The sequence below is a fragment of the Patella vulgata genome, chromosome 5, assembly GCF_932274485.2.
Source record: "Patella vulgata chromosome 5, xgPatVulg1.2, whole genome shotgun sequence".
Classification (NCBI taxonomy): Eukaryota; Metazoa; Mollusca; class Gastropoda; family Patellidae; genus Patella; species Patella vulgata.
Genome location: NC_065883.2, coordinates 59,249,081 through 59,260,157, shown reverse-complemented (window position 1 = coordinate 59,260,157; position 11,077 = coordinate 59,249,081). Strand labels below are relative to the sequence as shown.

General features: G+C 36.0%; 1 long non-coding RNA gene across 1 annotated transcript in view; it reads left to right on the top strand.

Moving 5' to 3' along the window:
- Positions 1 to 11,077, top strand: part of LOC126820806 (uncharacterized) — a 124,026-nt gene that overhangs the window by 33,114 nt on the left and 79,835 nt on the right. The window lies entirely within an intron of this gene.

Below are 11,077 nucleotides of genomic sequence, written 5' to 3'. Positions count from 1 at the left end.
GAGTTCAAATTTAAAAAAAAAAATATTTGTTGACGGTACACATTACTTGTGTTAATTATATGGAAAAAACACAAGATTTGTGTTAATGCATTAAAAAGAACACAAGTTTGTGTTAATGCAATGCAAAACAACACATAACTTGTGTAGAATAATTTTCACACAAGTACTTGTGTTGAGATCCAACACAAGTTTTTTTTCAGTGATCTTATACAGATGATCTGTATTCAGGAGAGGTCGCGGCCTGGTAATACCAAAGACCTTGGGTTGCTTGTACCAAACATTTTAATTAAATATGGAACCCGGCTTTAGTTTTCCCCTGGCAATCCCCTCCCACAAACCCTTGACGTAAACCGCATTAGGTAAATTTGAAAAGCTCAAAACACTGGGACCACAAAGACTATTTCTGGTAGGGTAATGTTCAAAGGATGAGTTATGAATGACCTTACCATGAGCTCAAAAATTAATTTGGTGATTTCACGCTTACGTTTCTCTGCTTTATATATAATTAGACTCTGGCCTAGAGCAAGACGGCTGACCAAAGTTGGAAGCTGGGGTAGATCTATTGAAACCCTTATTAAAGATTAAAAATAGGATGAAGACGATTTTGATATCAACACCCATAACGTCAATAACAACGATGACAAGCCAGTAATTCATCATCTCAATGAATGGACAGTGGGGTTACACATACATATTGTTGTATATCGATGATAATGGAGTAATATCGGGGATTTTAATGACCATTAGAGTTGGAATCCCGCTGAGTCGAACATATTTAAACCACGGGAAGCGAGGACGTTTACAACTTGATTTCTCTAAATCCATTGAGCAAAGTTGTCCAAGCCTTACCCCACCATTTATGTAACGTGATAATCTAGTAAAACATTAAAAGATAAGAATTGAAAGGTGTTAAACTTTTAATATACTTTCACAGTTAGTTTTATGGAAGCCTATAATAATGTTCCGGTTGTGGTTAGAATGGTGGTATACTGGTGATTGTCGTCGTCAATTATCGTATGTCAAGTACCGATACCACATACTGCTAGATGTTGTTCTTGTAGTCAAGATGTTGGACGACATTATATTCTAATGACAACCATAGGATTTTGGGTGGTTGATATAAAGGCCTGTTGTGGGTGTATTTTCGGTGTATCTGTGTTCTTTATAAAAGTATGAAATATAAGACGGGTTTAATTTGGGCAAACTTTGAGAAACATATTCTAGCCTAACCCGGTCTTGATCTCGTAAAAAAGACGATGTATTAGCGTTCAGTGTCGCACATTTTACCTCCAATTGTAAATATTAGAAATAGTTGACCTATTGAAGTATGTTTGGGGGTGTTCTTTGCTTTAGACCTTTAATTATGCGCATATACCATCGATTTTTAATGATTCTTGTAGAATCCCTAAATCTGTACTATTCAAAGAATATTGTTGGAAGATTTATATTTCTGTACTCTTTATTTAAAATAACACTAGTCATTAAATTGAGATGTAGTGATAAATGGAAGCCTTTAAACCTATGTGAAATCCACATGAAGAACTTTGCTTTGTAGATATCACCTTCCGTTTATCTACTGCACAGTTATCCCACCCAATACCTCCCACCTTTATTCCACCTGTGATTGTATTGTTTCGGTTCAATATCAGGTGATTAGTAATCTGCACAGGTAAACCCTGGAGAGATTTAGACCCTCATGGAGCGAGGTATAACTTCAAAGGTCGGAGTAGTTAGGTGATCAATCAAGATTTATGAACAAGTAGAGTGAGTGAATGAAATTGATGCTGGCTATAGAATAGATCGGATTATCTTTAATCTGAAGGTGTAGATTTGTATGTATAGTTAACTGGTGAAAATCCCTAGTCCAATTAGTGACCTGTTCAAAGGTCTGAATTGCGATGGACAAATATATGAGAGAAAAAAACTAACTATAGTTATTTTAAACAGTGTAGCGAACATGAATTATTAAAAGTGTAAAGTGGCGCTATGTGGCATTCTCGGTCCTACTAAGAGCGGTTTTTGTCCACTAGAGTCCAAAGTATTGCAAAAAGTGACCGAGGAAAGATATATCATAGATATGCACATTCTACAAACCGTATTCAAAATTTATATGATTTCATGAAAAAAATTGACAAAGATTATGACAAAACGGTCTCAAATAATCACCGACAAGAGTGTTTTTGTCCCTATTTGCAATACTTAGGGCGATATTGACAACAAAAACGCTCTTGTCGGTCATTTGTCGGTGAGTAGTCGGAAGTTAGTATACTGACGATGTAATACCATTAATTTGAAGCGTGTCGTAGAGTTCATTGACCACGAATTTTTGATACATCATTGTGGCAAGTCTAGGCACAAAAGTTATTAGCGGGATGTCCATGGATACAGTTCCATTTCCAACCCAACACACATTTGTAATGGCGAACATCTAATGATTGCAAACAATTAAATTCAGATGAAAGTATTACTTGGGGTACAATACCACCACAAAATGTGTAGAAAGCGGGTCGTAGAGTGAGTTGTTTCTTTTGAAAATATTAATCATTTATCATAAGAGGCATTGATGTTCATTGTATTACACAGCTTTCGGTTGGATCAAAAACCTTCTCAATCAAAACCCTATTCATATTCTTTAATGATGTGAAGACGGCTTCAAAACAGAAAACAACTTAACATTTCTAAGCCTGCACTAATTTATGCTGGAAGAAAATAGAGTTATCAGAAGAAGGCTGCTTTAAGTTGTTTTCCATCGCGGTTCATTTGTTTCTTCTTTCAATAACTCTTCTCCTTCAAATGACCAAGGGTGATTGAAGTGTGGCGGCCATTTTACACCTGTCACTGATCCTACTGGTCAACAATACCCTCAACATCCTCTATTAATTATTTAAATAAATATTCATCTTTTGGAATAAATACTTAAATTAAATTCAAATTTAGGACAGGTTTTCGATGGGACTCTGTCCAGAAAGCATTAAACGGGAAACAAATGTCATTAAAACTAACGCCTGGAGAGTTTAATTGACCAAATACTTTTAAATATTACAGAACGATTAACATTGTTTTAATGACATTTAGAAGTTGGAATGAATTAGATTTAACAGGTTTAACAGTTTAAACTTCTCGTATTGCTATATTATGATGTTTAGATTTGTTCTACCCCTTCAATATGATGAAGGGTTTTTAAATTGGGTCTATGCGTCAATCTGTCCAAATAAGTTTGTCGTAAAAAATCTTAAGTGGTTTCATTTGTCAAGTCTGTAAACATTCCTTTTGTCATCTATTGGACTTTTTCGTGTTACCTTTATATAAGTAAAATGGCCACCAAGGTGGATCGGTGAGTAAAGCGCTAGTCAACTAATCAGGAAGTCCCTGGATCGATCCCGATATTGGCCAAGATAGTTTCTCTCGAATTTTCAGCTGGGTTTTCCCATGTAAGTCCTGTAAGGACAGGCTAGGGGCGGTGTCAAGTTGAGAACGCCTGAACAATGTAAAGAAACATTTTATTGAGAAAATAAGACCTTGCTTACCTCGGTAGAGTCAGTATGTGCAACACAACATGCTGTTAAAAATACGTCCCCTTCTGCTAAACCGTAGACGAAACGAAATTTAAGAGACTGGCACACGACCGTTTAGCAGTAAAAGGTTGCCCAGTAAAATTGACTGGGGCCCGAACTTTTTCGACAATGATTCAGTAGGGCGATTCCTGAACGTACGGGGCTAGTGTAATGAGATTACATTTGAGCTGAACTAGTATTACATATGTTTACGTAACTGACAGTACAAGGATTTGCAACAGTCATCTATTGACGGAAATAACATAATGCTGCTTGTTAAATTGGGTGTTAATTTTAGAAAATTTGGAAACCCATATAATAGCCACGGTATATATTATTGTGAAACAACAGATTGGTGCTATATAAACAGACAAACGCCTATAAATAATACATGGAGTAATCTATATCTACAATCACCATCTAATACTAATCCTGTAATAACACGCAGTCCTTCATCATTAATTAAACTAAGGTCAGATACAGTCAGATATCATTACTACCATTTGTAGTAATTGACTTAAAAAGACCATATTTCTTGATGCTGTTAATAGAAATATAATAAGTTTTATTACACACACTTGTAAATTATAGGTTGTGTGACAGTCAATATAGCGCAGTTATTGCTATCCAATAGGGAGTCACGTTTGTTCAGTAAGGTCAGGTTCGATCCGTTGTGTTGGCCGAGAAAGTCCCCGTGGTTTCTTCGTGTTCGTGATACAGAACGCTGGGCCTGGCAAGAAACGATGTCTAATCGTTCGGATGTGACGAAAAAACTTGGTCTCGTATATAAGTTGGAGCGCACGTAAAAGAACCACAGACAGATGGGATTAGATAAAGTATAAGCGGAAACTCAGCTGTCCATGTAAAAGTCTCCTCCGTCTTCATTAACGTGGTGTGCGCAGAAAAGTAGGACTTTAAACACCATTTCGTTTTGTTATATATTGGATTAGTCCACATTTCTAAGAATTAGCTAAGTCTCTAACTCAATATCATCCAAACTCCTCGACATTGAAAACACGAATTATTTGTCAATTTAAATCAACATTGGTGTTGTGACCTTACGGGGAAAAGATGGGCTTCCCATATCCAATAATTAAGACAAAATAAACATTTTACCGTTGGTACACGAATCGTGTACCATGGTGCATTTCAACGCCATTTTTAACAAGGGACTCGTAGAAAGGGGCTAGATATATTCAAAAGTCATGTCAATCGGTGACGTCATATTCTTATCTGGAGAGCATGCGCAATAAATACTATCGGTATAGAGTTGAATAACTATAGACGCAAGAGATTGAGACTTCTGGCGTATTTCGCCGAACATAACAGATTAGAAATTGCAATAAAAACAGAAACGATTGAATGTAAATCAGTTTATATACATTACACATTACATTATTATATGCGTTGCGACCCATTTGTGCCAATTTCTAGATCCAAAATATTAGCGATTTAGCTCCTTTAAGTTATTTTTAGTCATTATCAACAAATTTATTGATAAAATGATTTTAAACTTTGATTTTAAATGTATTTACCGGTCACACACTTAATGACTATTAGCAATAACACAATAGTATATCAAAAAAAAAAAAAAAAAAAAAAAAAAAAATAGGAGAGCTATACAGACAAATGACCTTTTGCACGATTATGACATAACTAAATATTTTATTTTAATGGCAAAATCACGTTATTCAACATGATCGGTCAATATAATCGTGCATATCCATTATCAAACAATGCTGAAACATTCTATATAAATGTTATAAAGTGCCACCCATGTTGTGTGATTATTTGCATGTCGCTGTATTATAAAGATGGGTTCGGCATCTTTGTATACTGAAGGCAAAAAAACAAACACTTTATATACATGTATAAATATTGTAGTTTGAAATAAAAGGGGGTTTAACGTGAGTTTAATGAAGCCAATGTTAGAAACATAATTCATTTGTAAATATTGATGCTCGGCTAAACATAAAACTCCCTTCTTTTGTCCAATAAAACAGATTTTTGGTCATTGATAAGAAAGGTTGATATGCCACTCGTGATGGCGGCTGACCAAACATGTAAATAATTAATGCTAAAAGAACACATTGCAAGCTTATCGTGTCCAGATCGTAGGGTAATAATACTGCCAATCAAATTAAATATGTATTTAGTCACCATTGTAGCCCTAACCGGTCACTTAATTGCTGGATATTAAGATTAATAATATATGAACCGGTGGTAGTCATACTGTGATATAGTGCGCAGTCATTCTTTGATTCCAAGGTTGAATATCGTATGGCTTGTGTATGTTTCATTCTGAGAACTCAAGTCCCTTACCAGCTGGATTGATCAAGTGACTATGATTATAATTCTTTTGACTGTACATAGGCACTACTGTTCGTCATAGTTTGGGGCCAGGGTGGCTCGGCTAATTAATTTGCAGGTCCAGGTTTCATCCTGATGTTGGCCGAGAAAGTTCCTGAGATTTTCCAGTGTGTTTTCATCTTGTCAGTGGTGCAGAAGGGAGGACCCAGCAAGGAACGGAACAGTGCCTAGTCGATCGGATTGGACGATAAACCAAGGCATCGTGTACACATTGGCTTACACGTAAAAGAACTCTTCACAGTTGGAATTCAGTTGCTGTCCGGGAAAATGTCCACCCATTGAAAAAGCTGCGGTCACATGCCCGTCTTTATTATCTTTATTATTCACTCATTGCCATATAGTCCATGAATTTTCCAGAATCATCCATGGTTATCTTTGCGAAAGTAATGTTATCAGTATATTCATGGTTGGTGTAATTATCATGCTATAGTATATATCAATTCATCCATATATGTATTAATCATACATTATATCAAAAGATTGTTTTAATTTTTGACATGGTTCAGATATATAATACAACATGATGAATATATATATATATATTATTAAAGTAACCATGCGTGTTTTGCATTTTTCAGAAAATATCTAATTAATGAACTCTAATGTACTCAAACTGATTAAAAACGCTAGTTATCCGGATTTAAAGCAGGTCCATCAATTTGGTTCACGGCAAATAAAGAAGGCGGTCGCCTTGTTACATAGGGAGCAGCATAGATCGGTGGAATTTTCAATTCATCCTATGTTTGTAAATACTGAACGGAATTGACCCATTTTTCTCTGTTATTGTGAGACACGGCTTTCACAATGTTGCTGATTTCAAGGTATTCTACAATGCTAAAACCATACATTTTAAATGACAAACACTTCCAATCCAAAGGGTTCGGTATGTTTTCTCAGTGAAGAAAATAATGCCACTGTGAAGTTAAATATAAGTGTGTGATTTTAAGAGGGCTGATGATTAGAATAAGTGTATGGTTGGTTTTAAAAGTTTCGATTCTTTTTTCTTTCAAAATCTCCAAGGTGTTGCGTTGGTTGAACATATCATATACATCTACACTTCTGCAAAGCAAGATTTATGTAAGTACGCTAAGAAATGTAAGGGGAGGGGGTACTCCAATGAAGTTTGGCGGAAGTCGTTTTTTTTTCTCTCTGTGCTTGCATTTGGTATGTTCCTTTCTAGAAAAAATACCATCAATAAACAGCACATCAATGTCCCGGACTTCTCTAATTCCATCAGCAAATTCTGTATTGATTGGAAGATAGATATACCCCATCCCACCCCATAATCAAGCTGTTAAAAGCATATCAACTTGGGTTACATTACATGTAGCACTGAGCCCATGATAAAGCAACTACTTATAAGTCAGTTTAGAGAATAAAGTGTGATAGCTTATAGTATAAAGCTGTGTTCACACTGGGATTTTAACGTCTGATATTAATCATATTGGTGTATGTGAACGCAAATACTTCTGCCTGATGCATCGGTTAGACAGTAGGATCTTTATACAATGTGAACGCAACGATTCCTTAATCTACGTTAGACTGCTTCTCACTGGCACACCATTCCAATGCCGACATCGGTCTTGTACGAGATCAAGCACACTACAACGCCATCAACCCAACTAATCTATTTCGTCCGATTATACAAATTCTAATCTTGGTTCCGGTTATTTGCTTCTGGTATAAAAATTGTGAATATGGCCTTAGGTATGTCAATTAATAATAATATACAGCGTTAGATTTGTAAGATGTAGGACACCAGCTGTTAAATGTGTTCACAAATCAACATGACACAGAAGTTTAGCAATCAATATATATATATTACTGCTACATATTGTCTAGTTTTACTCATTATAGTAAAATATCGTAGTAACAAACATATTCTACATACCTATTTACCTTATCATTTACGTATATCATATACATGCAATATATTCGTGATATCAAAGCTTTACAAAATGAATGATTAATTATTTTATAATGCCATTCCCGTTTCCCCACCACTGTCCTTGTGGACAATATACCCATAAAATAAAGTCAAAATAATTAGTCAGCAAAGTCTGCTCAAAAAGAAAGCATCTGTTTCATATTGTTAGAGAACAGCGTGGTTTCCCCTTGTCAGTGGTGCAGGACGGAGGGGCTGGCAAGGAACAACGTCTAGTCGTTCGGATGGGATGAACAACCCAGATTCTGAGTACACCTTGACGTGTACGTAAAAGAATCACTGATAGTTTGGAATTTATTGGTGTCTCATCACAAGTTCCCTCATAGCACACTGTATGGTACATGCCCGTTTTCATTAGCCCACATGGTGCAAACAGGTAGGACGTTAAACCCTTTTTCATTTCGTCATTGTAAGAAAACTAGTTCACAGGTATTGGCTATAATTGTGAAGTTCTGGACCCCATTTCCTATTCATAACCTTTTGAAATACAAAATTTATGTTCCTCGGTTTCCGTCTAAAGAATGATATTGATGAAACTGGATGACGTGGCGACGTATAATCTGCAATAAGACAGCCGCATACAATAAGTGAGTAAGGAGTCAAGTGGTTGGTCAGTTATATTGTCTCATTAAAACATTGATTCCTTTCATTTAGACCCCTTGAGGCAAAGTAAACAAAGCTCCATGACATCCTTCCGCGAAACACTGGTCAGTAATGAAGACTAATCACCTGTCGTCCATTTTGTCCAGTGTTTCCCGTTTAACAGGATATGTTTGTCCGGTCGTGCATGTGCATGTTCAATATGGCGATCAATTTATCTGGTCATTTATCTTCTTGTGTTAACGAACATATAGTTGACTGGGAAGGCACAATGGATGGGTGATAAAATAAATACACTACAACAGAATAGCATATTTACTCATGGCAAGCTGGTTCTGCTTAACAAGATTCCGAGAAAAGCTACCAGTTTGTTAAGCACTATTAATATTTTGGTATACTAGGACTATATGGTCGGTTTCCATAACAGAGCTTATCAAGGATAAAGTTGGATACTGTCACGTCTAAGATGAGGGTCAATTACGTCTTGTTCAGTGATAAACTGGTTACCGAAATACTACCGATATATGATAAAATATCATCATCGCATTCCATCCACATTACAGATAACATCCCTTTAATTAAATATATAATATAACGTCAGCTTAACATAAAGGTGATCACAAATTCCGGGCACGAATCAATATTTAGGTTGGGTCATCTTGGTATGAACGCAAATACTTTCACGAACCTCACAATATAATTCAGACAAAGGAGATGTTGATTTGCTAAAACAACATTATTAAAACAAGATACATAATCTGGACTGCCATACTGTCAACTTATGTAGTTGGAGTAGAATTGCGCCATGCAACATAAAGATATCCAGTCATATGGATCCCTTCGTTTCATGAACGCCCGGACTTTAGTGAAAACGTATTCTACGTTAGCAATTTGTGTTTTTTTGGTGGACCACTGTTGTGGGGCTCTGTGTAAAGTACAGTTAGTCTATTAAAGAAGCGGCAGTTATAATGTAGCACATAGTTGATAATCCAGAAATGTAAAGAATTAACTTAAGAACCGGCGACAAGCATCGTTTGTTTGTTTAGACCAATAAAACCAGATTATAAATAGTCATTTACACGAATAAATAGCATTGAGCGTATTGTGGGCATCAAGATGTCACGTGTCATCTACAATGCCTGTAGTGGGGGGTCTGATTAAATGGATTAACTTACTATTAAAAACTAGTAGCTGGATTTGTTTTGGATTAAAGGTAATGTTACCCTTAAGCTTTTGATAAGTCGACATGCTTTATTGGCACTGAACATTATTAGTAAACTAGCCACAACAAAATGTACAAGCTTGTCTGCCTGGAAAAAAATCTTTAAAGGAATGGATGAAGGAATCAATCGCATTGTGTCATCATCCAGCATTTAAGAAAATGGCAGACAGAGTGTTTCTTTTCAAAGTGTCAGTTTTTTACAAGAAAAAACTTCATGGTAGAGTTGCACAGCAGGATTAGAAACTTTGTGTCTTTAGCGGTCATGTCCTTGTTGAATCTTCCTACTGACACTTGATTAATAAGGAAAGGTCAGCAGGGGTTAATCAGAACATCATCGTTAATTAGCATCCCTATTAACGTCAGCGATCTGGGTATTAGAGGGGCTTCTGGGTCGGGGCCAAAGGTTGCACCATCAAATCTGTCAAAAGTTACACTAAAAGGGGTGAAATTAAAAAGTGGTGTTTTTGATATAATATGGAAGCAAACTTGTCATTTCTATTTTACTATGATGAGAAGGATGGAGTTAAATTTACCGTTATTTTGTTTACGTGTTAAGGGCTTCTTGATTCGTGCCAGGTTGAACCTGCCAAGTTAAACTAAAAGGAGTCAGTACAAAAAGGTTACTTTCTGAGTATGTTAGCTTGTTAAGATCCACCCCGGGTGCCGTTTATTTAAAATAGTTTGAACTGGGACAAAATAGTTGATCTTCTAGGCGGAATCATATTTTGTTAATGCTTCTAAACCGGTTTGAAAGGTTGTGCCATGCTATCAACGCGTTAACCCGATGACGAGGGTAGCTTTAACGGGGTTAAACAGACGCTCCCAGCATTAGTAAGTAACCTTGTCCGCCCACCACCGTGTTGACGTTCGGGATTGAGATAGAATAACGTGCATCTTCAATTTGTCGAATGCCAGCAAATATCTGACAAATGTAACATTGGTTTAACATTTATTCTGACATGAGGAAATTGATTCTGTAAATATGCAGATTTTCTACAACATGAAAATATACTTTTCTAGCATCAGGTTGGCTTATTGAAAGCACGCAAGTGACGATACGCAAGGAGAAAACTTCGATCTGTTTACACTGTACATTCAGCTTTTTATAAGTTACTTTACTTGTTGTATGATATTTTTTTTATTAAATGCACATAACTAACCATACATTTATGGTTAATGTATGGGACAAATATATAGGTCACAGTGTCAATATAGTTTTTTTCACCATTATTCTAATCAAAGCCCATTCTGAAAAGCGATTTGTCATATTTACACTAATTGATTTTTGTCGAAAAACTTTAATCAGTAAGAATATATCTTATTATTATTCTCCTTGTAATGTAGGGGATGAAATTAGTGGTTCATTAGGGTCCTACTATTCACCGA